A 7044-nucleotide genomic window follows, 5' to 3' on the forward strand; every position below is an offset into this window, starting at 1 on the left:
TTAAGCATGGTTTAATACATTAATAATGCCTGTTGAAATCCTGCCCATTGGAGACTTGCACCAGACATTTGCAAGGGAGATGCTTTTCCGCACACCCCCTACCCCTGCTATCCCAGTATGGTACGCAATGTAAGGCAGCATCAGCACGAACAATGCTTCACTTTAGTGACAGAAATTGGAGAACTCCTGGTAACCCTGGTGTTGTAGCCATTCATACTGGAATTTATTCCTTCCAGAATTCATAAATAACTACGCAAAATTTGAGACATGGAATAAAATTCACTTTCACATAAGTTATGTTTAAAAAAAAAATCAATGCAAGTTATTTGTTTAAAAATTCTCATTTCTTGACGAGTATGCAGATGACGTGGAAAATAATGACGCCGTCCATTTTCTAGGAATGCAACCCTGCAGTGATCACCTGTAATATTCAACTAGCAGTCTTTGTTTTTAACTCTTCGTAAAGTATGGAGTAAATGTTCTGTATATTTTGTACATCATTGGTAGGTCCCCATTTATTTATTGTGACTGCAGAAATGTCTTGTGTCATCTTCAGGGCACAGGGCCTGTGTCAGTGGGGAAATGGTCAGACACACTAAGGTGTGTCTTTCACATGTGTGGTAGATAACACAATGCTTCACAGTATAGGTGACCTGGGTTCAAGTCCCACCACTGCCTGTAAGGAGTTGGTACGTTCACTCTGACTACATGGGTTTCCTCCAGGTGATCCAGTTTCCTCCTCAGTCCAAAGGTTAATTGTCCATTGGGAATTGTCCCATGATTAGGCTAGGATTAAATGGGGGTGTTGCTGGTCGCCGTGGCTGGAAGGGCCAGAAGGGCCCATTCCCCACTGTATCTCAATAAACAAGTAAATAACTAAGTAACTGCTGTTAATACTGAAGTAATCAGATTGCTGTCGAGAAGGTTCTGTAAGGTAGAGACCTGTATTCCATGATTTCTGGTGGCAAAGATGTGGCGTCTGCATTTTTTTTTCCTATTCAGCTACCGCCCAGGATTTCAGAGTTTGAATTTTAATGCGGCTTGCAGGTTGAACACTACAATAATCCTTCGAAGGTAGGATTTCCTGGTTTCATGATTTTCTGAGGATGTCCAGCAAATGTTTAGTAGACCAATCAGGGTAAACTTCAATTTCTAACCATTTAGTAATCAAGCAGTGTGTTAGAATTAAGCAAAGCTATCCATGATGTTGCCTAACACCGCACTGAAAAGAGCCCTGGTTCATTGAATCTTACAATTATAGCCCAGAAGAGACCATTAGGTCTATTTTGTCTCTGCTGCCAAATCATGGACTGTAGCTTAATACCTTTTTACAGCTTTTCATCTATTCTGTCAGCTGCCCCAGCTACTGTCTGCTGTCACTAACAGCTGTATTTAACCATAAAATAAATCCTATTTACTAAAGGTTTTATTAGAGACTTTTCAAACATCTACCATTTTGCCAACCTCGGCTGGTGAGAAAACCCTGAAAATCTTTCAGTAGACAATGCAGATCTGAGTCACATTGTTCAAAACAAGACACTGGGACTGTTTCATATAGCACAGTAAATGGGTGCTCCATTTACAGTTTGGGAAGAGAACACCTAATCATGGGAATAATTCCTTGAGTTCCTGTAGATTTGGAGTAAATATTCGATCAAGTTTATGGAATCATGAAATGAGAAGCCTTGAAATTTGAAAATCTAAGTCATTTATGAGTACTGATACAGGCAGTCCCCAAGTTACATAGGGGTTCTGTTCCCAAAAAGTTACCTGTAAACTGATTTCTCCCCCCCCCCCATAAGCAAGAAACAAAGAATTTCGCTGACGGTTGATAAATATGAATATTTATTTATTGTCTCCCCTCCAGTTAAAGTAGTAGACAATCATTATGTCTAGCTTAGACAGGCTTAAAGTATCAATAGATGCAACATTGTTTGATAAAGGATTTTACAAGTGTCAATAGAAGGGGTTGCCTTGTCATTTTCTAAAGCAATTCTCTTCAGTAACCTTCTGCTCTGAACCAGCAGCCTGCGTTCTTAGCATGGCATCTATTTGATTACTGTGGGGAGGTTACAATTTAACTTTTTTTGCTAAAGGCTGGTTGTCTTTTGAATTACAGTAAGTAGTTGCTATTCCATAGCTGCTGAAGATGTTTGCATTTCTGTAACTAACTTTTCTATCTTGCAAAATTCTTTGAAAATTTATGGGAAAATTTGCATAACGTCAGAATTCCGTAAGTTTGGATTTCTCTAACCCAAGGAGCCCGTGTACTTTACTTCCAAACAATTTAAGGAGGAACAATTGATTCCAAACAATTGATGGTGCCTTTGCAATATCCTCCAAATCTACTCAAAGCATAGGTCAGCACCCTCAATATTGAAGCCCAGGTTACATGCAGTTGGTTATGTTGTCTGCATGCCAGACACCATGCCTCAGAAACAGACATTTTAGTTTTAGATCTGTCAGGGAATACATTTCCAGGCATTCTGAGGAAAAGATTCAAAGATGTGCTTAAAATTTCCTTAAAAATTGCAATGTCCCCTCTGTCTCTTGGCTTGGTGCATGAAAGTGAAGAAGCACAGGGCATATCGCATCAACAGCTTTGAGGGAAGTGCATTAGGAACAGGCAGAGATCCTGCTTCAATGATGGGAGACATGTACCACCTCATAAATTCCCCCACACAGGGACTGTTAAGCACCTGCTTCTCCATCTGTGGGAGATCCTGCATTTTCCACTCTGGTCTCATCAGTCACTACACCACCCACAAAACCAGAGTCATCCTTGGTCTGAGAGACTGTCTAAGAAGAACTGTAATTGCTGGTAAGGTTAGGCAGGACAGTTTTTTCTTTCTTTCTCTTGAACTTGGATACAATGGCCCAGATATGAAGGCAATGCTATCAAGAAAACTATCAGCCCTCATTGATAATGCAGAATAAATTGCCTACCAACATCTGACGTGAAACTGCATGGCGGCTGATTATGAAAATAAATTAGATGTCCATGATGTCCTGTCTCTCTGCAAGCTCTTTTACCCCAGCACCTCACTCTTAAACTCAGTAATGGAAATAGTTACACTTACCCACTGAATATTCATTAAACACAACAGAAAAAATATGTGAAAATTAATGTCACATACCTTGAAATAAAAATAGAAAATGCTGGAAACACTCCAAAGGTAAAGCAACATATGTGGAAGGAGAAATGATGCTCCAGGTTGGAAGATTGTTGCGTCATATGGAAGGGTTTCTCAGTCTCCAACTCAGGGATGGGTAAGCTACCAATATACAAGCCCACACCTATCTATACCTTCAGTTTCCACTTTGTCCACCTTATCTGCTCTGACCATAAAATACAAGAGCAGAATTGGGCCATTTTGGCTGATTGAGTATGCTCTCCCATTCGATCATGGATGATGCTTTTTCAACCCCATTATCCTCCCTTCTCTGTGTAACCCTTAAACCCTCACCAACAAAGAACCTATCAATCTCTGCATCAAATGCTGGGCCTCCACAGCCGTCTGTGGCAATGAATTTCACAGTGTTATCACCCTCTGGCTTTATCGTGAGGTTTTTGCCTCTGAGTCGCTCTTTCTTTTTCCTGAACTATCACAATATCTCTGAACATGTGGGGGCAGGAATGTTGGATGAGCACAATAGTTTCTCCAAAAAAAAGTGAAATTCAACTGCAGTTGAACTTTTAATTGTGATGAATTGCTCAATTGTGATGAATGGTGTCTCTTCCACTGAAAATTAAATTTCACAAACGTGGAGTCTCATTGGATTCTAATTAATATTGGAGATTTTTTAAAAAAAGTTTTTTTCCAAAAATCTTTTATTTTCCCCACATAAATCCATTTTGCTTTTCCTCTCTTTGTTTTGCTCCATGTACGTTGAGGCTACCTGTTAAATATATTTAAGACAGAGATAGATAGGTTTTTGCACAGCAGGAGAAAAAGGGTTTTGGGGAAAAGGCTGGTAGGTGGAGCTGAGTCTACAGCCAGATCAGTCTGAACTTAATGAATGTCAGAACATGTTCAACAGGCCAGATAGCCTATTCCTGTTCCCAGTCAAACATTCCATTTGATGCCTTAGGGTTTAAGTTCTATTTCAATAGATTTAAACAGACTGGCGATGAATTTTGCTGTCTTTTCTCATTTTGTTCAATGATACAACAGATACCCTCTAGAGGATGCTATCTCGGAGATGCTCCCTGAATGCCCCCTGGGGAGCTGTAAGTGTAATGCAATGCACTGCTTCAATCAGCAATGCCAACTCACCACCTCATCGCAGCAATTTGCCCTGCTGTGTGATGAACTGAGACCGAGGCTGTGGGCCTATTCTGACTGCCCCGGCTCTATGGACTCAAATTAGTTCGGAATGCTGTTGCTTACTTTTATTGTTCACATGATTTGCATTTTTTTCTTTCTTTGGGTGTTGGTCCTTTTTCAAAATTGGGTTCCCTTGGGTTTCTTACTTAATGGCTGCCTGATTTCAGACTAATCTCAAGGTTGTATAATCAACATTCACAAACATTTAAAAACTATTGAGAAATCAACAGCAAAATCTATTACAATTACATGAATAAAAATACGCAGTAAAGCATTAGTAAACATCAGAAACATTTTAAGAGTTGGGAGAGTTGGGGCCTTAAAGAGAAGAAGATAAGTCATGAAATGAAAACATAGAAAATGCTGGAAACACTTTACCGGTCTGATAGCATCAAAGAAAAGCAAAGACCAGGAGGAAAATGGTGTTGAATCTGTGGAATTCATTGCCACAGACAGCTATGGAGGCTAAGTCATAGGGTATATTTTAAGAGGCCAAGTCACTGGGTATACTTAAAGAGGAGGTTGATAGTTTGTTGATCAGTAAAGGTGTCAAAGGTTTCAGGGATCGGGCAGGAAAATGGGGTTGAGGAAAAATAAATTAGCCATGATTGAATCACAGAGCAGACATGATGGGCTGAATGACTTGATTCTGCTCCCACGTCTTATGGAAAGAGAAACAGTCATTGTTTTAGGAGACACAAGAGACTCCAGATACTGGAACCCGGAGCAACAAACAATCCACTGGAGGAACTCAGCACCTTAAGCAGTATACCTGGAGGGCAAACATATCGTCAACATTTCAATTGAAACCCTGCATCAGCACTGAGGATGCAGAGGGAAGAAAGCAAATATAAAGAAGAGAGGAAAGGAGAAGTGGCTTGACAAAGACCAGCAGGTGATTGCTGGACCTAGGAGGGCTGAAGGATGACAGGCAGATGGTGGGGGAGGTGGAGAGGTGGGGTTGGGAGATGGAGAGGTGGATGATTGATGTGAAGGCGGAGACAGATGGAGAGAATTAACATTTCTGCTTTGAAGGGTCTTGAACATGAATTGTTAACATGTTCCCTTCCCACAGAAGCGGCCTAATTCACTGAGTGCTTCCAGCAGTTTGTCTTTGTATCAGATGGCCAGCATGTGCATTGTTTTTTGATTTTCAGATAATGGAACGCACTTCAGCAGCATTATGAAAATGATGTCTGATATGCGAGAAGTATTTGAACCTGATGCTTGCTTGGACTCCAAAATTGTCACCTTCATTGGATTCCTCTCTGAGGAGAAAAGTACTTTCTCAGACCAAAGTTCCTCAGTCTCTCCCTTCATATCTTGGCCCAGGTTCGGCAGGCAGGTTCCCCAGTGTGACTGCTGGAAAGCCACAGTGCAGTCAGAATGACAGCAATATAGGAGCCTATATAATCCTGAGACTAGTGGACGCCCAGGTGCTTACAGAGAGTCCCAACTGTCCTCATTGTTATGTGGGGAAAGCACAATGAGTTATGCATGGACCTGCAGTTTTTCATAGGGAAGTACCAGCCACCGAAGAGTTACAGGAATTGTTTCTTCAATGGTGTTGTAATAATACTCTTTGTTTCCAAACAGGACTACAAGCTTGCAGGTACTCCTCCAACTCTCCCCTCACCTTCTCGTTCCAGATTTTGCCCCCTTCCTTTCCAGAAATGCCAACTGCTTGTTCCCCTCCATGGTTACTGGAGTTCTTCCAGCTTTTTGTGTGTGTATTGCTCAAGCTATCCAGCATCTGCTGTATCCCTTGCGTTTATGAGAAAGTAATTTCACCTTCATGCTTGCTAGGCAGATGGATGATAGAAAAATGGAGGGCTACGTAGGAGGGAAGGATTAGATTGCTCTGGGTAGGTTAAAAGGTCGGCACAACATCATGGGCTGAAGGGCCTGTAGTGTTCTGTGTTCAATGCTTGATTATAGAAATAATTGTAACGTGTTTCTTTCAGTTAGGACCAGGGTGAACCTAGCGTATGAATTTGGAAAAAAAGTAAACTGAGCACCTTTCTGACATTTTATTCATGGTCAGAGAATTAAGAAGCACATCAGTGGCACCATTTATTCCTTATTTGTAGATTCCCACTTTGTCAGCACTTGATAAAACATACAGTATAAAATGTGTAACCCAGCCTTGGTATGGTCTGCTGTGGCTCAGTGAATATAATTATATTAATGTATGTGAATGATTACTCTACCTATTATAGTAATAGACTGCAGTATGGACCTCTGAAGAATTAATGACACATGAAACTATTTGGGTTTTTACTGCGCTGAGATGGCTGGATTGAAATGTGTAAATATTCTTGGATTTCTTTTCACACTGTATGCGTTTGACAACAACATTCTCATCATTTTAACCTGTAATTTAGGGAAAAAAGAAATTAAAAAAAATAAACTTATGGTAATAACATTAAGAACGCTCTGTCATCCCTTATCAATCCCCAAAGTAAGGAAGTGGTCAGGTAATGAAGAAAGATTATGGTAATTTCACAGTTTGAATTTGAGGAGAGAAAAACAGGAACAGCTAAAATTGCTAGGTTTTCTGAAATATGTTGGTGGAGCACATGTAGCAAATGTTACCTTGTAAAAGTTAATTGAAACCATGAAAAGGAAGGTAGTATATATTGAATGCAAGGAATAGGCTTGATATGCCCAGTGGCTTTTCTCATTCTTTCCTCTCTTAAGGGATAAATAGTTTGAT

The sequence above is a fragment of the Mobula hypostoma genome, chromosome 12 (assembly GCF_963921235.1).
Source record: "Mobula hypostoma chromosome 12, sMobHyp1.1, whole genome shotgun sequence".
Lineage (NCBI taxonomy): Eukaryota > Metazoa > Chordata > Chondrichthyes > Myliobatiformes > Myliobatidae > Mobula > Mobula hypostoma.